Source organism: Atractosteus spatula, chromosome 15 (genome assembly GCF_055471065.1).
Source record: "Atractosteus spatula isolate fAtrSpa1 chromosome 15, fAtrSpa1.hap1, whole genome shotgun sequence".
Classification (NCBI taxonomy): Eukaryota; Metazoa; Chordata; class Actinopteri; order Semionotiformes; family Lepisosteidae; genus Atractosteus; species Atractosteus spatula.
The window spans coordinates 13,253,750-13,280,019 of record NC_142720.1 but is presented as its reverse complement, the minus strand read 5'-3'; positions in this window follow the sequence as shown (position 1 = coordinate 13,280,019).

The following is a 26,270-nucleotide window of genomic DNA, read 5'->3' as shown; positions in this document are numbered from 1 at the left end:
AGTGGCTTTTGGAGAATCTTATCTCTAGGACTCAGAACTCTTAGAGGTGCTGCAAAAAGACTGCTGGTAGTGACAGTGTTTCTTATTTAAATATTATTTCTAAAAATTTAGTGAATTAATTTAATTCTGATGTAAATATTGCTGGCTCAGATTTTGCTTTTATGCATCTGCATCCAGAGACTTTAGGTGAAATACGTACAGTAGAAAAGAAAATGTAATATTGGAAATAAGAAAATAAATAAATAATAAGAAAAACAAAAAATGGTGTGCCTTGTCTTGTATACAGTAATACAAGCGTGTCAGAAAACGTTATTTTACACAAAATAGTAGGAATGCAAATACTGAAAGGAACAAGACAGCAGATCTTGCAAAATGTTGTATGAAAAAATAATATTTGGAAAAGTGTAATTATATCACAGTTAAGAAGGGAAAAATCAGATCTAATTTTCTTTCAAAATAAGGACCTGTGATCATTATTGTTAAAAGCACCAAGGAAAAGTATGGAATGTTTGTTGTACATGCGTAAAAAAGAATAAACAACATTTAAGAGCAAACACAATCTGGACTTCCTAAATATTTTAATTATGTACAACTTTAACTCCTTTATTTTTTAAGCAATATCAGGTTTCTGCTCTCTTTTGTGTCGTTTCTTAAATAATTTTATCCAAACTGGCACCTGTTAAAACCCACTGTCAATATAGTCCATATGTTGTTCCAAATTATTAATATCCAGAGTTAAATTCATCCTCATTAATAAATGATGAGCAACTGCTTGATGTGAAGGAGGCACTGATATGTGAATTAGTCATAATTTTGTGTCTTTAGTCGTTCTGGGACAGTCCTTTGCCAGCCCAGTTATGCACCAGACTGCACCTTCGCTGGTGGAATGGGGACTGTGCCAGTCTCCCCTCTCGTGATAAGTTCATTTCACCTAAGGCAGAATGACATTGTCTGCTAGGCTTGCCAAAGGATTGGCCAGATCATGCAGCTTGGGGACCTGAGTCTGGCAAGGCTAGATTGTTAACAACTTGGCAGCACAGCCAATGAGAAGAAAGTATTTCCTACATACACTAAAAACCAATTACCATAGCTGTGATTTTTCTTCGACAGTATAATTTGTCAGCTAAACATCCAGATAAACACATCCTAATGTCTCAAATGGCAATTTATACTTAAAATGATGGGTTCTGAATTTTTAGCAATTAAGCTCAAACCAAAGTAAGATAATTAAGAAAAGTTCTCGGTTTGAAATAAAAACGACTCAGTAGATTGATATAAAGTTTTACACTTGTTCTTAATATTAAGATATTCATTGCGCAAGTCATTAAATGTGTATCACAGCAGGCATAACCTGTTAAACTGTTGTCTAATTTGGTTTGCATACACCAGTTTGAGCCAATGCAATTTCTCATATCTGCTTTTCAATGGGATCCCCAGAAACAGCAGCAAATCAATTTAAATTTTCTTCCATTAAATATAGGTCATAACTAATATAACCTCCATCCCACATATACCCTATGCAGCAGTTAACACACCAATAACATATCAAATGCATCTAAAGCAAGACATTAATTCCCAGATACAGTTCTGTGCTCTCCAATAATGCAAAGGTAGTAATGTCAGCTGAAAGCCCTTTGTGACTGAATCTGTGGAAGAAACACAAAGGAGAGGACACAAATGGGCAAGGTCAGTGATCCAGCAGATTCTTTCAGCAGAAGCATGCATTTCATTCTGCTGCATGTAAGTTTCCCTTTTTATTCTTTGTCTCTACTGCATCTTTCTGGGACTGCCTGGAACGATACTCCACTTTTCCAAATGGAAATTCAGTGGCGCAGAGATTACAGGGCAGTTGTCCAAGGATAATGACCACTGTTCTTTCAGTATGTGGGAAGTGTGTAATTTAAGCATGTAAACCCGTCCTTTCTGTGAACAGAAGAATGTAACTCCAACATGTTATGGTGTGACCCAGCTTTTACAACTGGACATAGAAAGGGAGTTAATAGTGCTGTGTTATCCAGTTTGTTATACTGCGACAAAATAAAAGAGAACTAGAGAACTTTTAAAATGTTAACTAACTTTCACTAGGGAGCACAATATAACCATTTTTTTTATTGAAACTCCTGTCAAATGAAACTAATGAGAGACTTAGAACCATTGCACAATACAACATTAAATTTACACATTGACTGTCATAACTACTGCGCCTCATACTTGCTTATAAACTCTACAAATTTTATTAAAAAATTATCATATACAGTATACCTACAGTACCTCCGACTCCCACTCTACAGTATATACATGCATATACAGTATGTATGGCAGTGTGCATACTGTATATTGTATATGCATTTATTGCAGTCTCTTGTGGTTTCTGAAACCTAATGATTTAACTACTGTACATAACCAGACTGGTATGGGATTTTACAAGTATTGATCCTGATTCAGGAGTTTTAAATCTTGGTCTCTGTGTTTTTTACTGGTGTTGTATTTGAGCCCTATGCTCCTCATGCTCAGGATATTACATGCAAAAGCCTGTTCTTCCTTTCCTGGGATGAATGGATCTTCTGCAGACTGTGACTTTTTTTAATGTAGATTTATTTATTTTATTTTTAGCTCGGGGTGTTGAATTTAGCCGCAACCGTGCATTGCTGTTGTTCCTGTTGTTTTGTTTTGGGGTTTTTTCTCCTTGTTGATCGCTGCTTGCCTGAAGCTTCTGTGTGCCGTCTTCACCCAGGAGGACTCGGCTCAGCAGATCACAAACAATTTCATCTGTTTTCCTGGCTGTACCCATTATGAGAACAAAAGCAACCCTGATCGTTTGTCCCTTTCCTTCGGAGCCCCCCAAGCTCCCCAAACCCCTAGCTCGAGTCACGCGGCCCTGAAACTAAGCGAACTTGCCCTTAACTTTGAAAATTAGCCGCTTTCCTCCTTGCTGTGCCATGTCAAAATTAAAGAGTAAACAAAGGTCCCCAATTCCCCTGATTGCATTAATCATTCAAATGACGTATTGGCATTCTTCAGACTCTGCTGTTGTGCTTCCAAATTAACACCTCCAGGTTCAAGGGAATAGAAATTAACTGAATTATCTGGCAGCCCCAGATGTCCTGGCGTGTTCTTCCTTCTCACTGATTTAATATGCCTGAAGAACAGCTATGATGCAGAAAAACTGCTAATGGTCAAGAAATAATTTATGACATTTGTAACAGATAGGCTAAGCATTCCCTGACATAGTGAGAAAAAATCCTATTTCTTTTCTTCATTATGTTTTTTTTTTGTTTGTTTATGGCTCAAATTAAAAGATTCATATTTTTCTTCAAAAGGGATAAGTAGACATACATTATGTACATACAGGCTCTTTCAGATGCATGCCACTGGGCTTTCCAGAGTTGTTTTCTCACAGTACCCCAGTACAGGTAGTGTATGAAATCAGTATCTGATATCTTTTTTTGCAGCTCACTTCCCATGTGCACATGCCTGCCTCACAGCATTTGCAATGCCACTTTTGTCTCAACATATCACTTGATTAAATGTTTAATTGTTCTACTGATAGGCTAGTACTTGATGGTGCTTCAGCAGAGGTCTATGAAATAAACTACATGGTAAATCCCTAGTCTGATCTGAAGCCACCACAGACAGAGAGAGTTTGTATAATCCACTACGATTAAAGCAGGCAGCCTTTTAAAATTTCACTGCCAAAAATTTATAGCATGTCTAATGAATTAAATTACCTCTTGATTGAACAGAAGACGATGCATGTGTGTGTGTGGAACTAAAATATATCACTATTACCATATCTTGTAGTTGCAGTGTGGGGTGGCCTTTGGAGACTTCCAGATGTATTATTTTGGGGTTCTATAGAAAGCTCCAACCCAACCTGGCACCTAGGTACAGTATTCCCAGAACTGAAAAAGGATATGATGCATCATTTACATCTTACGAATTCAGTATCACATTATGTCCAGAAATGAATGGGCAATAAGGCAGGCTTACATTACAAATTCACCACGTTATGCCTCTGAAAAAAGAGGTAACCACACATGCTTTTTGATGGTGATGTACTGTACTGATAGCTGATCACTTGTAGCAAAAGCATGATTTAAATGAAGCAAATCCAAAGTTATTGGAAGAAATGGAAGCAACCTGAAACAATCTTTTATCTAAACAGCATAAAAAACATTTTTTAAATATACTGCATGGGTAATGGTACAGATATTTGTGGCTGGGTATGGGAGTGTACAGTATGGTCATGATTGACTATGAATGTAAAAAGAAATGTGAAGTATTCCATTCACCTTGTGCTTCGGGCCTAATGTAAATGTGCATAGTGAGGCCTTTAAAGTGCATTCTCTTTTTATGAAAAAAAGCAATCATTACTGTAAATAAACAAAATATTCTAGTCCCATAACAATTAAAATCACATTGATATAAGCACAGTGCTATGTGAAACAGTACTTTTCTCCATGCCATATTACTGACAGTTTCGATTTGATCCAAATAAACTGTGAATAAAACTGATGCAGACATAAAACAAATTGTAGAGAATGATTAATTGCATAACTATTCTTTCTATAGAGACAAAATGTTTAGATAAAGAAGTATAAGAATTCCACCAGCAGACATCTCAAATAATATACTTTCTCCTTGAAAAACTGGAGCTCTTTATACTGCTGAGAGACCTGAGACTGACCACAAAGAATTTCTCGGCTTGACAGTTAATAATCTGATCAAAAGGAGGGAGAAAAAATGGCACAGAACAATGGATTTTGAGCCTGGAACACAAGTTGAAGTGGCTCCTTTGAGCTTTTAACCTGAACTGGGTCAGTGTTAAAAGGGTTTCATTTTTCATTTGAAGTTCTGTAGCAGTGTTCGGTGTTTCTGAAGTTTCGCCATGGACTTGCCAGAGTCTTCAAAGTATGGCGTGAAATTTGCCACAACTGCTATGGTTTGTGGCTCTTGGCTCGCCACGGTAATCTGAGAAAAATATAAACAGTTGCTACAGAAACCAGTCCATTTTGCTGTTAGAGACCAGATCTTGTAAATCTATGAAAAATGAATCTTTTACTTTTTCACAAAAGAGGAAAATTAACCAGCAATCGGTTTTTTTTCCCCTGAAAAGAACCCCGACACTACTTTTTTACTGTATACTGCAGAAGCCAAGGAAGCAGGAACTGTCACTTTAAAAAAAAACTTGAGGCGATGCCAAGCTAGTCACCGTAACGCTCCCCTGGCATGATGAGATGCATGCCCAGGGTTCTATTTGCATATGATATTCAGGGCATGGTTTTTTTTATTGTTTTTAATCAGAGCAGAATGTCAACAAAATAAATGAAGTTGCGAGTGGAAGTGAAATTTTTATCACATCGGGGATGTGCTTTTTCTCCCATTTATCACAGCCCATATTGAGAGAGTGAAATTTTTGAAAATGTGGTAATCAATGGAAGAGCTCCATATGGCAGGGATCAAAGGTGTTACATAGTGTGTGGTTCTGCTTTATTGCCAGCCAGTACTGTTAATTGGACAACAAGATCAGAGGCAATATTAAAATCCAATTAAATTGATATGAACAGATTGCCAAGTGATGTACACTAATGTATAATTGAGTATCAAGCAAATGCGAGTCCCCGTCTTCTGCTCCTACCTTCTGAATAAATGATGGAGCCATAGAGGACAGAAACAAGTTTGCACATTAGCTCCACTGCTCTGGGCTTTCATTTGTTACTTTCTTAGCTGTTGATTTTAGCTTTTCTAGTGACACTCTTAAAGGGATAGTTACTTAGCATTCCGCCTCACCTTTTTTTATAATAACATTTCACATATGCTGCTTTGTTATTAGCTTTACAAAATGAATAAAGTCGAAAAGCTGCAATACTGTGGTCCTCTCACAAAACAAAATGGTGTCTTTATGGGTCTACAACATCATAGTAAATACTGCTTCTCAAAAATGCATTCTGAAGGCCGTGTAGGCATGGTGACTCCATGGTAAGTTAAGCTTGGATTCCATCTAGAAATAATCGGTGTATAAATTATAATGCATAAATGTACGCATAATTTGAAGGCTTTGTTTTCTATAATGCAGCTAGATTTTAATTGCCAAATGCAATAAAAAATGGGGAAGTCTACAAAAAAAAGTTTTGAACTACTGTTCATCCTGTTAAACACTGACATCGTCACAACATCGTCTTCTCTTTGCACATTGTACAATCAATTCTTTTTAATTCTTTCTTTGCTCTTAACTGATGGGAAGCAATATGAAAGATTCATCTACAATAAACCCTCTCATAATTAGATGTAGAAGCAATACTGGTCAGTTAATTAAACCAGCAATATTTAATCAGCAAGCCTCTGTTGACTATTTGCAAGAAATTGACATTATTGTGTGAAATGTACAAAATTCTTTCCTGTTTTTTAGCAGTTTGTACAAATGTTGGGATCCCAACATATTTTAAGTAGCTTTGGTATTAAAAATCAGTGTAAACCATGCTTTCACATTAGTCCGAAACCTCAATATAGTATATGTACTTTTATTATATAACAATAACAGTACAGATCAGTACTTTTACTTGTAATTTCAAGTCCATTCTCATCTTAGAAGTATAATATCATTCCATTTTAAATATTTTAATTATTTTATTAATTGTAATCAATTGAAACTGCTTACAAAACTATTCATCCAGTTGCTTATGTTTTACTAGTACCTTTGCACATTATGCTTTCTTTATCAGTTTAACATAGGGATATCTTTAGACTGAGATTTTACATTTCAGCACACAGGCACTATATAACAGGCAAAAAACTTCAGGTACACAGCAATTACTTTTGATTCTTCTGCTATTCACATACTGTACATGACTTGCAAAACAAAGAGTTGTATCAATATTTCAATAAGCATAGAATTATATAATATTTTCCATTCATAAATAAACTTTAACAAAAGGGACTGTGTTAACACAAAATGGTAGATCTACTAGCATCTGCTACTTGTGCCTAAAAGACAAAATTATTTTTGCATGGATATGAGCAGCTCCCTCTGTGAGCACCCATTTCTCTGTCCTAGGAAAATATATTGGAATTTCAATTAGCAAATTGTCATCTCAAACTCTAAATAGTCAGTTAAAAAAATGTAATAAACAACACTGTCCAATTCTACAGACGGACCATTTTTACATACAGATAAACACACATAATCTTATTTAATATTTAACAAAATATTTACAATATACTGTATATGAATGGATAGACAACACAAAGTCAGTGCTTTAGAAATTAAAAAGGCACTGTTTTGAGCTGGAAGAATGTTTCTCACCTCAACATCTATGCAATTGCTTTTCGGCAATATACCTAACAACATAATTCTGTTCCATTAAAGCTACTTTAAAATGAACAGTTGTCCTCTGAAGAGCTATTTCGGCTCAGTTCACAAAGAGGAGGAATTCTGTCTATGTTGATAGCAAAGTACCTCAACCTCTTTAAACCTTGACAACCTTTATACAATTTCACTGCCTGTAAGGTAACAAGTTAGTCTCGCATTCTCACAACCATCTGTTCCATAGTATTATGTAAGCACCTGCCTTATAGCTTAGTTCTCATATTATAGTTTCCTCTCATTCTTCATTCCGAATTTTCTCCACACTCACTCAATAATTTGGGGGAGATTCTGAAAATGCATGTGATGTATCCATTGCGAAGCATAATTAAGCAGGGAGTAGCACTACATAGGTATGAGTTCAAGAATAACAACACCCAAGATTTAAGTGTACTGAAAAAAAAGTTGATTGAGTATTTAGTCATAGTAAGATTTGGCTCAGCCTGGTTGAAGAAGGGCCAGGCCACTGGCCAGAGGCTGAGGTGAGCTGGACTGTCATGCAGAGTGAGAAGTTAACCAAGGGGCAGCTGTAAAGACTGAGATAAAAAGGGAGTGGAATGTAAAAGACAAATGCAAAGGAGAAAAGTTTCGTGTACGGTATTAATAGTGTCTTTTACATTTAGGAAATGATGTCAGGAATGATGATTCAGAGTTAGTGCAGCTGAGGCAAAACTGAACTTGGCCGCTGCCCTACCTTCCAAACATTTTTTACTGAATAAATCTTGGAAGCCTCGTTGATTTAATCACAAAGCCATTCCTTGAGGAATATTATAATCGAACCTTATACAGCCGTTATAAAACCAGTGTGTAAAAATATGACACGTGATAAGAACAGTTCACATGATCAAGCAAAGTAATGATTATTCATAAAATTAAGTTCTGTACGAACTTATGAGAAGAAACACCCATCTATATTCAAGCCTGCTGCAGGTCTTTTCAATGAAAGAATTGATCATGGCTCATCACATTGGCCAGGCAGGGAAGAAATTGAACCCATACTTATATATAATTAATGCAATGAACTACTAAGTGCAAAGTTCCAAAAAACGTTATAAATCATTGAAATGTGCATAACTGTTGGTCTTGTCACCACTGTATGAGGATTCCTCAGTTATGGTGGTCTGATTCCTTAAAGACAGTATATCTGTTTTTTTTTCTCTATTAATTAAAAATTAAAAAAACCTGTCAGAAAAATAATGATTAAAGAAAGTTTGGTTGGTGGGGTTTTAAATTCTTGAGAGTAAGGTCCTTGTATGTGGTAATGAACAAGGAAAGATTGATAAACAGATCTAAAATTGACATTTCTGTACCAATTGTCAGAACAACAGGTAGCTTGTTCATTTTATCATGAAATTATAACACAACAAGTCTGACTCTGTCATTTTAGAATAACTCTATTCTGAGGTTTGATTACAGCCAGTACTTAGTAGAACTGGAACCCCATATTTCTGGACATTTTTTACAGTCATGCTGTGGTTTTCTTTGAAATCATGCTGCTATTATTATGTGGTCATCTGGTCTGGTTTTCAGACATTTTCCTTCTGATTTTCCAGATGAATGTTTTAAAATTAAGGTATATAAAAAGTGGTGTAATCAGTTATCCAAAACTATAGGCTATTAAGGTCTTTAACTTGTGCAGAATATTTGCGCTGTATTTTAAATCCAAAACCATTTCAAAGTGAAATGTTTGGTTGCAATCTCTCTGTTTATTTTAAAGATTTGGAAGTTCTGTTTTGTGGTTAACCATGTGGTCAGAGGATAAACATGAAAGAAAATGCTTTCATTCATAAAGATATGTGAGCTACCTTATTATCAACAGGCTTATATAGGGAGGTTCAAAAAGAGCCTGTTATTGAGGCACAACAACAAAGACACTGTTGTTGCTACTTATAATCAAAGTTCGATATGTGCAAACAACCTTATTTATGCTTTAACTTTCACAGGTTAATCATAACAGACACTAGAAATGAAACATTAAAACTGTGCTGATGTAAAACCTGTGAAGCTAGACACACAGGACTAAAAGGAGTATGTCAGAAATGAAAAAGTACAGAAAAGAGTCTCCCAGCACTCAGGCTTGTTGGAACAGCATTTGTTTGTTTGGTTTGCAAGAAATTTGTCAAAAGTCTGTTTGTGGTATATTTGTTCATGTCATAAATCAGTAGCCTTTTCAGAGGCCAAGTAAGCATGTAAAGCATAGGAATAGTACTGTATATACTAGTATAGTGAATAAGAAGAAAATGATGGTGAACTTAGTATTGGAAGAGGTAGCAGGAAGTGGTTAAAATCATTCTTTTGGAATTCATCTGTGAAATCAGTGCTCTGCAGTGCTTTGCAGTGTTTATTTCCAAAACCAGGTATCTTTACTAAGGATGTCCTTTGGTATAGGAGAATCTAATAGACAGGAATATATCCTCATTGTGTATCTTCTGTTGTCTCCCACTTTGTTAGGTGATGGCACTTGTCAACAGCGTGGGAGTTGTTTAAAGCACTTGTGGAGGACTGAGTCTCAGGTGTCGTGACAGCTCTGGACAGCAGTTAGTTTCCCTTTTTATTTCCAATCTGTTGTGCACTTCTTTCATGACATGATGTGTGCACTTGTATATTTGCATTGATTCTTTGGTAGAATTTGTGTTTCTTATTGTACACTGAATGTTACATGGTATTAATTGTCTCAGATTTTTAGACAAAAGGTGAGAGGGGGCATTATTGTTCATATTTTCCCTAAATTACAAGTGAGTTTGTTTGTCAACTTATGTATTATCATCCTTAAAAGATCTGCACTCAATACAATTGCATTGCTTTCTACTTTTCCTTTTGGTGTCCAGGCTAAGTGCTAAAGGTACTGTACACCACCCCCTTGTTGTTTCCAAAATGAACAATTTAAAGAAAAACAGGGGGGCAGTTGACAGATAAGACCTTTCACCACCAGTCTCACTCCCACACATTGCATTAATGGATACATATCCCATACCTATTGTGGTTTAGTAGGTTAGATACTTAAAACATCAACTCATTCCTACTTGACTCAATTTAATCATGAGGGAAAAGGTGAAATTATAATACACTGAGATATGAAAACCAGAGCTCACTGTATATTTTAATTTAGGATGTAAATATTCCAGAGGCCAAACAAATACGATGATTTTATTATTGTTTAAATTATGATCCTTCAGGATCATCTTGCAGATTTTTTTTATCTGAGAAGTTTAAAGAAGGTGTTGGAATACTTGGGTTTTCCAATTTTCAGAACCCTGATTTAATTCCTAAACCCTAATCTATCATATAACCCTAATCCAGTACAGACACAAAGGCAGTGATCATAATCCCATGTGTAGTGAAGCTATTTATTTATCTGATACCACCTCCAACTCACTCACTGCAGCACAACTCAGTTTTGAAAATCTGCTCTGATCCATGCACTCCCCCTGCACACATATACGTACGTCCCCTCTTCATTCCCACTGCAAAATTCCATTTATTATTTCTTAACGATGTACAAGTAAAAGTCACTCACCTTATGAAAAAGTCAATCAGTTTACTAATTTAAGGGGAAGGATATGATGCATTGCATTTGGCAGGGGATGTGAAAAAATGTTTACACATATAAAATGTATATATATATAGTATAAAACTGACCTAGCGCTGCAAAAACTTATTTTACCAGACTTGAATGACAATTAGCCCAAAAAGGTTAACTGAATGTCTTTCTCTCAGGAATTCTCTTCCCTCAGTATAAAATAACAGCATTAGCCAAAGAAAATCCCAGATTAAGCTAACAGGTAGGAGCGTGGTGGAGCCCTGGGAGACAGTGTTGGGAGTGGGGAGATTGGGAGATTCATCCCAGCGGGAGGCTAATACTCATCATCCAAAGCTACAGCTGAGGCCCACTTGACTGACAGGCGAGCAAGAGCTGAAAGAGCCGTTACACATATCCCACAACTGCTGGCATGCAGACTTGAAAGAGATTTATTGCAGGATAATTAGCTGGGAGTATTAAGGGCAGTAGGAAAGAGCCACAATTAATGTTTAGCAAACAGAAAGAGGGATAAAATTTGCCAAAAAAAATTATATGCAAAAGGCCTTGAATTTCCAAATGAAAGGGAAGAGGGAATGGGCAGAGGGAAGAGAATGTCACCACAGTCTTCATGTGAACTCCTGGTCCTTCCAGTGGTTGCCTGTGTACAGATCTTGTGCTGTGTTTAATTTTGAAAGAATTACAGTGCAGCTGATTTAAAATATTACTAGATCCAGGAACCTACCGTAAGCAGCGTAACCTTATATCAAAGACAAAGTGCCTTACATGGAAGGTGAAGAGCATTAATAATTAAATTGCCTTTGGTAACAAGCTGTAAGGTCTGCCTGTTCTAAAAATGGTTGGCATGAACCAAAGGGTACCACTCTTTTTCAAGCAAATACACTTGAGTTGGTGTTGTTTATGCCATAGAAGGTGGGTGAAAGTGTTTCTGAATAAATATACAAATGTTTCTTCACAAAATAAAAAAACACTGGAGTTTCAAAATGTTACAAGAATGAAAAGATAGAAGTGCATTACTTACACTATGAGCACAGACCAGGAAACTTTATATCAAAGATAATGTTTATTATAAATAAAGAAGAGCATAAAAACAAATTGCTTTTGGTAGTACGGTATAAGATATGGATGCCTACTGTAAGGACTTACTCCTGTTTACATTTACTTATTTCAAAGTTATCATATCTGGTTTTAAAACCCCAAAATCAAGTGTGGAAATTCAGAAGACAGAAATACAACAGAAATGTTATATGAGAGTATGGCACTCTGTAATGTAAGAGATTTATTGGAAAAGAACATCAATTGCCATTAAGCAAAGATCAATTAAATTTCAAACAATAATTAATAAATACATCCCTGAAGGATCTGAAGCAGCCCTCTTGTATACTAGAAACCACCATTCATATTAATTTATTATTTTGCAAAGTTAAAAATATACTGTGACGACAAAATTCAAAACCGTTTGCATTTCAAATTGCTTGAATTATTTCACCTTGGGGAATGAAATTCACATTAGAGCTCAGCTGATAGTATAATCTGCTTTGAAAGGTCACATTCCAAGGCATTTCAGGTAGTTGTCTTATTTACTGATTACAAAAGAAGCCAATGCTTCAGAAAACATTCTTTTCACAGAATAAATCCTTGCTTTTGTCATTGTGTTCATTTTAAAATAATCTTGCGTTGGTGGGTATGCAGTTCTGTCTCCTCAGCCAAAACTGATGATTTTGAAGAGAGGCAGAGTATATCTGCATACAGGCTGCTGAATTTATTTTTGTTTCATTTACATGATCTCAACTGCAAGGGCATACGAATGCTGAAAAAAGTTTCTTGAAAGCTACATACGAAAGTTGAATTTTTTTTGGTTTCGGCTAAGTGTCTAGCAGAAAGCCACTCATGTTGACATTGTAAATTCTGAGTGTCTCATCCCTTTGTCTTATAGATATCAGATACATCTGAACATCTAATCTTGCAGTATATCTTATATGTATATGCAGTATATCCGGCCAGCTGACTTTTTTTTTTCATCAATTACCCTACGGGATTAATAAAGTATTATCTATCTATCTTCTCTGTGTTTTTAAATTTGCATTTTCCAAGCTAAAGTGGGTCTTGGACAGGTGCAATGGCTCATTAGAAAATGGATGCAGATTGATATATGATGAAGGTAGAGGTCTTTAGCATTTCCAACCTTGTCACAGGCTCCAACTGCCACAGCACTTATAGCCATACTGGACGGCAAAGCAGGTGCTGCTGAATGCTAAACAAAAATAAATAAGATGCAGAATGGGTCACATAAAGCCGACTGCTTGCACTGTTGATTTATCCGGCCAGCTGATTTTTTCTTTCTATTCATTTGCACAAGGTACATCTTTCTCCAAAGTGAATTGTCTTTGATTCAAAACAGTTTTTTCCATGAAATTGAATCCAGCTTACAAACAGCTGTTAGCCTGCACATGCTCTCCTACCCACTGAGACTGGCTTTAGTGTTGCATAAATGAGAAGACAAGAGTTGGGCTGTGTACAGGAGTTTTGATCATCCCTGGTTAAATATGCCACATGTCAATCAAGGGCTTCTAAGAATATTGTAATTATCAAATGTACCCTGACTGTAAAATCAGCTCACAGTTTATCCTGCTAGAATGAAATGGTTTAACAATTTTATTTGCTCAAGAACTCAGAAACCAGACACGGGAGAGATCATTTTCTGCATAATTATTTCCTCTACAATCAGGCAAACTGCACTTCCTAAAGACACACTGCCTCACATAGGCTCAAGTATATTATATCCAGACCTAAATTAAAGCAGACAAAATTACAGTATATTGCAAAAACAGCACTTACTTTTTCTTCAGTCACTTTAAAACATCCCTACCACACCCCCACCTCACCTATAAATTTCTCATAATCTTTCAAAGAATCTTCCATTGCTGTCACAAACTGCTATTAACAAAACATTAAATGAGATCAGATGTTTCCTACCACAAATGTAAACTTAAGACAAATTTATTTTAATAATAATTATATTAGCACTTCATCTAATAATATATCCATAAATATATTAATGCAAATAAATATAAGTTTGAATAAATATATGCAATTGATTATGTCATTAAAAATCTCCTTTTCAGATAAAAGTATTTTAAAAAGAATTTCAAAACCAATTTGTTTTATTTTTTACTCTATTTAAGAATAAAGAGAATTCCAGAACATATTTTTAATCTATCCACAGTATTTAAAGAATTTCTATCCCAAGGGATTCAATTACATCTAATCTTTAGCTAATGCTTACAGCATTTCTCAAACTTTTAGAGACTGGAATGCTCATAGATATGGTTTAAAGCCAAAACAAAAACACAAACAATCTGTAAGCACACTGCAATTTAAGAGGCCTTTAAATGAAAAGATCGTAACCTCTAATGTTTTGGATTTTGTTCTGCTGTGAGGATACCTTACAACTGAGACTTGTTAAACATGCAGAAGTGGCCTTCCCTTGTTGATTGTAACCTCTGTTTGATTGCCATGTGATTTGTTTGTTCAGATGATAGACTTTCCCTTGTGATGTGGAGATCCTTGCACACTCCTTCATAGTTTAAATGAGCCATTTTATTTCTTCCTACAAGCAAGTCAACAGGACTCAGCCCCACCCTTTTTCTGTTATTTTTATTGTCCCCAATAAAAGCAGTGTTCTTGTGGGCCACAGCTAATAGGGTTTATTATCTAAGGTCAGTGTTCCTGAACCTTTTGAAGAAGATCTGTCAAAACCATCTAAAATAGGGAATTACAATTGCAATTATCTGACATGACCTTAAACCATTACATTAGTAGTACAGAAATATCTTCTAAAGCAAGATGCTAAAATATACTGTATAACAGAAATGCTCACACTACAATTTTCCCAACTTCAATATATTTCTCATTCATTCACTGCTCCTTTTGGGATGGTTCACTACTTCAGTTAAGGAATGCATCCTAGCACTACATTGTTAAAAAAACGGGGTACCTTTAAAAAGTCCGTTTTGAGAACTTAAAGAACACTTTTCACAAACCTTACATGTTTCAGGTGCAAAAAAAAACCAACTTTCAGCAGCTTTTTCAAAAGTAATTAGGTGCAAGCATTTTTCATGTCCTTAAAAATAAATCCTATTGTTATTAAAACCAAAACCACACACAAGAAGTGAAACAAGATGGATTCATTGTTTCAAGTGTGTTCTCTCAGCTTAAGCAACAAGAGAGATATACCGTTGTTTTCATTTATAAATGACGTGTTAAACCTTTTTCCAATGTACAGGTTGTGAATTACATGTTTCTGCTGTTATTTAGCAAGAACTTTTTTTCTAATTTATTATTCATTTTTTCTCTTAATTCATTATTCATTTGATCTAAGTTTCATTAATTTTCCAAAATGTTCCAACTGGGTTTTTCTAGCTTAGGCAAGGATTTTTCTTTAGCTCTTTTATGTTTCAGTGTCATGGAGGTTATCTTATTCTTAGGGCAAACAGCATTTTTTAAACGTTGTAATAGCATTTTAATGAAAGGGGTCAATGTCACCCTCCTGTTATGCATCTCTTCACGGGCTGTGGTGCAAAACTTTATTCCTTGATTCTTTTGGGTTTGTCCGCCATCAAACACTTTGAGTAATTACAGAGTTCACTGCAAACTAAACATGGGTCTGCTGGAGAAACTGCAGCTACAAAATTATCAGGATTTTAAAATGTGCTTGATCTATTCCATGGAAAATACATGAGGAGAGAAAAAGTAGTTTCTTAATTACTCTGAGTGTTGTCCTTTTTTCCTTGCTTCTAACTGCACTTTGAGGTGTGACATTACTGCTGTGCACATTAAATTAAACATATTTTTTGTTTCTGCTGTTATTTTTGTTTTTCACTGTAAACAGTTATCTCCTGATTGATCAACAATAATTCCTGTTTGGTAGGAGCTTCAACATCAGAAACATTTTTTTCTCCATGATTTTAAGCTCTGCGTCAGTTAAAGTTTATGAGTTCAGCTCTTGCATAGATTTTTTTTCCAAAGAAGCTAAGGTCATCTCTAATCTTTTATGTTTTTTTATACTAATACATTTAATTTACAAGAGCTTTAAAACACGTCAGAGCTCTGGGCCATTTTATAAACTTCAATGAAATCTCTCCTCACCTGTCCGTTTTTTCCTGAGGAGGCTTAGCTCTTCAAGTGTCTTCACCACTAAATCTAATCTAGTGCAGCAGTAAAATCTAATCCCAGATACAATTAGCATGTTATATAGAAAGGCTAGCCTTTTAACACCTGCTACAAACAGTACCAGTGAGATAGAAAAGAAACTCAAACAATTTAGACCAGGGAGCTGATTGAAAGACATTAAAAAAACTTTGATTAGGCCCTGAAATGTGTGGAGCGAGGTTTAGTGTATTTAGTGGTGGTAAGTAATTAAGCCTCCTGGGGTGAGGCTCCTGTGACGAGAATCTGGCAGGGATTTTTGTACAGGAACCCATCTGACTACGCGGCTAGCCAACAATAACACCTGAGAGCCTCTGGGTCTGTAGGTTTTCAAAACCATTGATTTATGCTTATTGGTCAATTTACCCAAATGACTGGGCAATAAACATAAAAGTACAAAACTGCAGGCCTTCCAGAATCAATATTGGAAGGTGTCTCTGCATTAAAGACAGATATACATTAAAATCTGCCACCCCTGTCTTTATAAATGTATAACAAACATAGCTGTTAACACTGAAGTTTCTATTATCAAAGTATGTCTAAATAATAAATATCTGGTTTCAATTAATAATTAGTAATCAATCATTAGTAAGTGTCGCTTACTATCAGGTTATTGACACTGTATTAATGTTGTCTCTTTTGTATAATATGAGGGTTATACATATTAAAAGTGGGTGATAAGGCATTTCTACGTGACTTTTTTGGATTCACCTGTACAGCTCTGTGAAAAATATATATTAACCAGCCTACACTGATCTTAACTTAGCTTTATTATAGTTTTAGTATAGTACTAATAGCTTTAGTACTATTATTATGCTTAGCAGGAACTGAAATGTTTGTATATTGATATAAAAATGTTCATTTCTTTGGTTCCCACTTAGCAAGTTTAGTTTTTAATTGGCAGCTTTTTGTGAAATAAGTCAGATGTGTTAATGTTAAAAATTGAACACTTGTTGCCTTTTTTCCCACATAGTTAACACTTCATTTTCTCTTGTTAAAAAATGAAAAATCACATGGCACATGTTGTACACACACATACACACCCTGAAATGGCAACGAAATGTCCTTGTTTCACAAAATTAAACCTATATATTTCTGGGTATCATGCCACTTTATGTCTAAAATAATTTACATATTTGTATTTTGTTTTATATTGCTTTCTGTTGGGCACATACAGTAAGCCACATCAAAGAAAATGCAAGATTTGGAGACATTTGCATTAAATAGTGTGTTTGATTTAAAGAGTGTGTGAGCTTACAGCCACAGTAGCTTTGCAGTCATGGATAAGACATAATAAGCAGAAGATACATAAATGCATTTCTGTTGTGTCAAAGCCAAACTCCAGCCTCCAACTGAGCTATCTTACCCTTGGCTCAAAGACAGAGGTGCATGAAAAAATGAAGGAATTTAAAAGACAAAAAAAAGAAAAAAACGACTATCAGTTTCATTTGCAAAGTACATGTGGTTACACAGCAGTATGACAGTTTGCTATTAATGAATGTGTGAAGCTGTTATTAATGCCATGTACTGTAGTTTATCACCAAGATCACCACCAAACCCTATACACATATATGAAAAAGGAAGCTGAAAAAAACTCCTTGACAAAATACATGTGAACTTTTATAAATACAACGCTCTTTGTTATAAGTGCAGTGGTCAGGCCTGTGGGCTTCCAGTGGCATAATTACCATAATTAGAAGGCTAGTTCATTGAGAAGGAGTCTATTGAGCTCTGTCAGCATGGGGTCAAACAAACCGAGAGATTGTAGGACTGCATTGCTCAGCCACAGAGACTGGGTTATTAGTGACCCTTATAATAGGATACTGTATTCAGCAGTACCACAGTTAAAGACTATTGAAATTAGGAGAACATAATAAAAACATTATGGAGCAAGGTGAAGGTAAACAGTTCTTCTTTATTGCATGGTTAATAAATAGTGGACGAATTATGCTAAAATTATAATGGTAGCACACCTTTACCATGGTGCAGTCTTAAAACTTAAAATGGGCACTGGTATGCACCTCTCATTAAAATGTTTTTACAACATGAACTACTGCTTCCTAGTCCATGTGTATTGGTATCTGTGGGATTCAAACTTTACCACAAAGTCTATTCTCAAGCTTCTGTGTTATTTAAATAAACTAGCGATTGGATGGCTATGGACTGGTCACACTATGGTTTTATTATGCAGTAATGGAAAATATCTGACTGAGACTTTAGGGAACATTAAATGCATGTGCAACAGTTGCAGACATGCGAGACGCTTGCAAAACAGCACTGATTTCCATTTTGAAATGCTTCTTATTTAGCATGAAATGAGGAATATAACTTTAATGGTTTCTGAAGGACTGTCCTTAAAACAGTGGTTTTTGTTCATACTCATACTAAGTTGTAGAAGCTTTTTTGTTTTTAAAGAAAATGTTCTCTTTTAATATGAGAAAAATAACAAAGGACAAATATGTATTATGGGTGGCATGATGGTGTGGTTTGTGCTGCTACCTCATAGCTCTTGGGTCATGGGTTGGATCCTTGCCTGAGACACTGTCTGCATGGAGTTTGCATGTCCCCACCGTGGCCACAGTGGTTTCATTGCTTCCCACAAGCCAAAGACATGCTGTATAGGTTGCCTGGCATGTCTAAATGGTATCATAAATGCATGTGTGTGTTTATACCCTTTGGTGTCCAGTCCAGGGTATATCCTGCCTTGTGCCCATATTGTTAGTTTAAAATTGAAAAAGTTTAAAGATGTATTCCTACGCTTACAGTTAAGTCTCCTAGCAATGAATGTCAGTCTGACAATGGCTTAGCTCTGTGATATGAATCAGAACATACAGAGTTACAAACATGTGGAGGCCACAGCTTGTTCTGTACTCCCACAACTCTTTGGGTACAGAAATGACTTCTCTTCTCAGTTTTAAATGCACATTCATGTAGGTGCTCTGTTTCATATTTCACTGTTCATTATGAAGAAGTGTTCTGGGCTGACTTTGTTAACGCTCTTTAGGATTTTGTACACTTTTATCATGTCCCATCCCAATCTTCTCTGTCGAAGACCAGAAAAGTTCAGGTCCGCTCCTTCAGCCTCTCTGTGGTTCTTTGTTAGAACCTTTCAGATTAAGAATTAAAGAATCCTGCACTGATCTGGTGTTTATAAGGGTGCAAGTCAGGCCAGAACATTGTGTTATCAAAGGGCACACCAGCCCAAACATCACCAGAGCAGAAGTGTTGGAAAATAAGTGGAAAGTGAGGCCTGTAGCTTTTGCCAGCAGATGTTTCTAAGATAAACAAACCCAGACAGTCTATAGGAAAATGCATTAAATTATGAATTTCGGACATCACTGAGCTCATCCAGTACAAATCCACCCTATACTCTTTTGGAATGTGTTTTTCCATCAATTGATGGTCTTAAATAATATGGCTTTTGTTTGTTTTTGGGGGGTTATTTTTTAGAAACTGAATATCTGAGGCTAATATGTCTGTTTAAAGACATGATGCTTAACCTCATACTACAGTTAGAATGAGATGTCTTGCTCTAGTGTTTTGTTGAGACTAAATATTTCTTTTTTGGGATAAAGGCTGCAGGTTTTTTTAATGTTAGGCCGCTTTGTTAGTTAAGTGCATCAGGAAGCAAGGAGGCACATGAAGAAAGGTGATAATAATTTTGCTTTGAATATTCCTCTGTCATGGGAGAGCAGTGTCACTTATTATTTTGTTACTTGATAGTTTAAGTTGAAAGTATATAGGTCATGGTCCTCCAAGTGCTTTAACAAGAGGAACAATCAAGATAGAATGTGCTGGAAAAAATACGGTACTGCTTCTTCGGAAAATTCTTGTAAACTTCTTAGGACTCCCTATGAATCTTTTGCTGGCACTCATAGAAGAAGATAAATTCTGATTGACAAAGAAAAATTTGTGATTCTAGCTGCTGAAACTTTTTTGACTAATTGTCCGGCTTGAATAGACCCTGACAGGATTCAGGATATCTGCCCGTTACAAAATGTATCTTACTAAACAGGCTTATTTGACAAACAGTAACTTAAGTTGTCCTATTCAAGCCACAGTAACTGCTTCCCTGTAAAATACCTCTTAATGCAGAAAGAATATCAACTCATTAATGTGACCTCTAGCTTTTTATTTTAAATCTAGAATCTGTGCATGAAAACTCAAAACCATGACGACCCTCAAGTATTTTAGATTTTTCTATTTTTTTCATCATGAATTTCTTTTTAAAAAATAAACAATAAATGGTTTCTAACTGATTAAATATTAAATAATGCAGAAAGCATTCTGTTACCTAGAGGGATTTTGTTCTCTTATTTCAAATTTGGAAAGCCCTCACACTGATTTGAAGGCATGCATATTACCAGACACTTGTTAAGTTTTCTTCATGCTCAGGCTATTTATTATAGAGCGCCAGCCGAGTGGGTCACTTAGAAAAATAATGTGTCATTACACTGAGTTCTGGCAGTGACCAAACCGTTTGCAATATGCATTGAGTTTAAATTATTTCTGTTCCCCCTGACTGACAGGAAACTGCAGAAAAGTAAAGAGAGAGGACACACTGTACAGTTTGTACATGATCCTTAGGGAAGCCATAGCAAACCTTTGAAAAAAGATTTACCACTGTAACTGGAACTAACATTCTGGCTAAGGTTCTAGGCTCACAGTCCATTTTGGAATAGTGTGGTTAGATAAATAAAACCATATCCTAGTAATCTTTGTCATCTAGAAACTATTTGATTGGCTAGGAGCACAGGATTCCAGGCTGTCAGGTCTGTATCCCAGAATTTGAATTTAACAAAACAGGCTTTGGTGGTCTCATCATAAGCTTTGTATAAGTTAGCCACATTAAAAAAAAACAGCACATCATACAGACATCTTTGCACTCACCTTGGCTTAAAGCCAGGTTTAAATGAGCTATAAAAACAAATGTATATATGCATACACCTATTTATTTTTATTATCTTAATTGATTGGATTTTAATGTACTGTATGCCTGGCAGTGTGTAACAAATAAGAAGCTTAGATTTATAATTGTCTTTCTGCCTTCTTAATCTGTACAATGATGCCCGGATTGACAAAAATGAATTTGAAGATTCATAAATCCAATGTCAGGCAGAATGCGCATTCCAATTGCATCTGGAAAAAGATGTCTCAAAAGCCTGAGAAATGTAAGCTTTGAAAATATGAGAAGATGGGTCAAAATGGTGTAGAAATAATGTCCTTCAAAAACGGCACAAGTTAGGATGTGAAGATCAAAATTATTGCTAAGTGAGAAGCCGTTTTACCATTGTGGTTTTGGTAATATTGAAAACACAGGATGCCAGATTTGACACCAGCGCTGTTGAGGGTACTATGGGACTATCCCTGTTCTGGTTAACCCAAGTTGCCACCATCAGAAAGATGGGGTGGGGGAGAGTGTGGGAGAGTGTGTCATACAATCATAAGAAACTTACAGTAGTCCTAAGACTTTAGAGGAGTTTAAGACATCATCAAGTTAGATGTGTTTTCTTATTAGATAAAATGACTATGACTATCAATATGATGTGTTTAATCAACATACAGTACATGAAAACAGTGTCTTCCTGCCAGACCTCATCTCTCCAAAAGACTGAACACCTCTGGTGACTGTAACACAGGTATAGTCTGTGATGTGCCATCAAACAAATTTCGATAATTTTAGACTCATCTTCTACAGGAGTGGAAAAGAGTACCCCAGGCATCTCACTGAGAATTTTATTCAATCAAACAGGCAACACTGTATGACCTGTATTGCCACTAACAGCCTTCAAACACTCTGCTCATTTCTAGAAGCTACCCCTTGTACTTTTAAGACATCCCCACAGTAAAAGAATGCCGATGTGCATCATTACTTTTCAAAATGGCAATTTAGTTTATTACTGACAGTTGCAATAATGTCCAATATATTGGTACCCAAGTGACAAGTGACATTATTAAGTCTTTTTGTTCTATATGGAGAAAATAAATAAACAAATGATAGAAAAACTGAGAAACTGAAAATCCTTTGGAAAGCCCCTTTTCTTTCCTTTTAGTTGATGAGTAGATTGGCAGGTTGTGGGAAGTTATAGCTCACACCCTGAGGGGAATAAGCACAGAGGGGAGTTGGGTTTCAATATGCCTCCTGTGTTGTGAAATCTAAGAATAAACATGATAAGACTTAAATCTCTCTCTTTTTTAATCTTTCCTCTCATAAACCCCCATGGCTTGGTGTATCATTAATGAATTAAAGTGAGTTTCATAACTGCATTACCTGCAAAGAGCTGATTTATGTGTGTGAAACTCAATCTGAACTTAAATCAACTTAACAAAAGCTAAAAGAGAGATTCTTTCTCCTCCAGATTTTTTGATAAATTATTTGCCCTGATATATCTTATGTTTCCTATTTTTGCCTATTTTGCACATTCTTTTATAAGATTCTTTATGTAGAATATGAGATCTTGGTCAAATTTTCAGTTCAAAATCTTGGTGGAACATATTTAATAGTGAAGTTTTATTTTCTTATTTTTTTATATACCACATTTTGATATTTGGTATATTTTGATCCAAAGACACAAGCATTAATAAGAAAAGACACAGACTGTCTCCTTCTCAGCCCCACTATGTATTAGCAGATACTGTAGTAGAACCAACAACTACTGGCATGTGAACACAATTGGCAAACATATTAAATGCTGCTACACCAGCCAGAGTCTGTGGCTTAATGTGCCCTTGTATATTGCTTAGAATTTCAAGAGCAGAATTCAAGAAAACTGATTTACAAAAGCAGAGCATCATAAGTTTAGACATTTTAATCAGAACCAAAAGAAAAACAACTAGTATGGTTATTTGCACAACTAAAATGTTAGCTATGGAGAACGAGTGGTCTGTGTTGTCTGTTTTCCTGTGAAATGTGTATGATAGACCCCTATTGGTGTGCCTAATGCCTAAGGGTGACCAGGTGAGTGTGCCAGCAGGGCTGTTATCATACTACTCTTGTGCCACCCATGAAGTACTGAAGCGGGGGGGGGGGAACCGGGGAGCATTAAAGTTGGCGGTTTTCACTGGCTATATGTCAACTGACAGATATAATTACAGGAATGGTTCTCTCTACCCAAACCATTATTTATTTTAGCAGTTCTGACCCTTCACAGCGGCTTCACCACCCCCACTCCCACCAAAAGTGGCTTTTTAACTGAAAGCTTTCCAGACAAGTTCCACTGGTACACTGGGCAGAGTTCCAGAAGCTGTACGTTTTCGTGAGCTGGGGCTATTTTACAAGAAGCCTGTGATGTGTCTGAACTTGAGCGGTTCCTTTTTGTGAGCTTTTTGGCCTGACCAAAGCGCAGAGAAGTAAACTGAAATCTAATTTGGGAATCCACACGATAATTATACAAAAGTATACTTTATACAGAAAGTATTTTTTCCCTTTTTTTAAATGAATAAAAGTGTTTAAACGTAATTAAAATCCATGTTTATTAAATATGTGCCTCTTTAATGCCTGATAAATGCATGTTAAAGGTTCACATAGTTGAAACATGTAATAAAAGGACTTTTGTCATTTATTTTTTGTTAAATATTTTTGTATGGCAAACTTTGGTTTTCTTTGATGGCAGTTACAGGTTTTGTCTTACATGTGCACAACAGGCTTTATGAGTGCGTAAGTAGTGCTGGACAGTAGCTAGATTTCATTCTTGAACACAAGATTACAAATCTGCTATTTGATCCAATTCATCCACTCCACAGTGATTTCTAAATTGTTCTCTCATTTGATTGGGCATAACAAGCTAATGAAAATGTGATTTTTACTAAGGTTAAATTCTAACTCAAATTACAAGGTCATGTGATGAAGATTGTCTAGTTTCAAAACATTTTTAACACCCTTGATTAGAATTATGTATAGATGCCTGTTTTCTACTGTATTGTTTTTCTTACGGCTTCCATATTATATAAGCTTACTAATAGTGCTTTATAAATATTCAAGAAATGTATTAATTTATCTGTATGTCTGCTTTCGTATGCAGCCCAATGATGACGTAATCTTTCAGAGATACAGCAAAGAAACAGCGCATTTACCAAGCCCAGCTGGAGGTGAAAGCCTTATTTTTTACATTTGGTTTCTGCACCACTCTCCAACCTGCTTCACCCATTGATCTCCTAAGGAAAGAATTACAAAGAGAGGAGCTGCAATGTGTTAAATATAATATCCATCTTGAAGATGCATCATCGGTACATCCTGTTGTTTCTAAATGTTTTTCCACGCAGTCAAAAACAATGTGCAGGAATTGATCCAGAAGCAAACTGGAACAAAGTAACAGACAAACTTCAATACAGATACGAAATCAATTAAGACACAACACTAATTAACAAAACGGCTTCAACCTGTTTGGTTACACAGGCAACTGCTCGGCAAGGCTCCTCTTCATACCAAGGAGCTGCTGACTTAGTGGTAGTAAAAGGGGGTGGACAAGAGATGTTAGTGCAATAAAAGCTGGGATCTACTGGACTAGTCTTTCACCTGAACTTTGGTTAAATCCAGGTCAGTAGCAGAAGACAAATTTCAATTCAGATATGAATGCAATGAAGACAGAACATTAACTGTATGGATTTGATGGCTACTTTTAAGAGACAACAGTCTGACCTTGCATGGAGGCAGAGCAAACTGATACACACACACAACAGTGCAGAATAAAAAAGCTCAAGAATTCAACATAGACATTCCCATACAAGAGTAGGAGAAGACTAACATTCATTATATGACATTGCAGATAAATCCGGTAATGTGTCTGTGAAGAAGAGAGAACACATTTGTCTGTTTTAGTAATCTAAATTAAATGTTTGTTTAGTTTCACCCACCTACAGTAGTTTGAACGGTGGTGGCCTGGACATGAGGAAGAGGCACTCCAACAAGAATAAGCCACATGGACAAAGTACAATATAAATGTTAACCATACAAAAAGCACCTTAACAATAAAGCGTTACCATTTAGAAATGCATGCTGAAAAGAAAAAAAAAACGACATTCTGTAGTTACAGACAAAGCCAGTCATGTTATTGCAATGAAGACTGGTATTTAACACTTAAAGTACATGTTTAATGGGAGAGAAAACATTAAATAGCTGCAGATAGTTGGCACAGTGGGCAGACTGAGTGAGCCTCTAATGTAAAGTGAAAAGAAAGCTGGGAAAGATTGATAAGGCAGAGAAATACTGAACCACATGGAAATGAAAGCGAGATAGACTGGACAGGGTGTCCATATGAAGGTCCTTGCAGGCTGAGACACCACTGTGTCCGGCTACGGTCTGATCGAGAAGGCTTGGACCTGTCTGTCCTTAGTGTCCACAGCGTAGAAAACAGATACATAGAAGGGTTTTGCAGGTGTAGCAGGAAAAGGAGTAACTGTGATTGTGTAAGAACTTTAAAAAACAAGCATTCATGCAGTCTGTCAGTTGGGGAGAAGGTTTAAAAGCTTACTACCATGCTAGGAGATGAATGACGTGCTGAAATATTCCAGTTTCTGTATTTTAATCATCTAGACTAACATTAAGAAATGATCTCAGGTGGGAACAACACTGGAGGAACTGGAGAACTCAGTGCAATGGGGCATTAGAGATCACTGGTGTCTTGAAAGAGTTCTTCACCTGAGTTGCTGACAGTTAAATCCACTGCAACAGTGAGGTCTTCAATAAGTTGATGAGTTTTGAAGACTATCACTTGAGCAGGTATATCTTGAGCTCGTAATCCCAGTCCTTGATTGATCTCACACAGTGAGCATCTGAATACAGAGTTTATCTGTCAAACAGCAGAGAGAGAAAGAGATGGCAGAGGAACGCCCTGCTAGAGGAAAGCTTGCACAATAGCGGTGAAAACTTGAAAGCAAGTTCAAAGCAGCACCTAATTTTTTTTTACGGTTTTTGGGAAAATATATGATGTTTAAACCAAGATCAAAAATGGTTGCAGTGCACTTTCAGGATTCGGTTAAACAAAATCAGGATGAGAAAGTAATTGTTTAGAGTGCAGAGCACTGACTGAAACAGCCCCAAAGGTTTCTCAAAAGCCACAGGTAGGAGAAGCAGCAGTAAAATGACTGGCACATTGGTATTAGGGCAAAGTCTGGATCAGATTGGACTAAAGGCCATATTTATACCTTAATAGTTAAGACTGG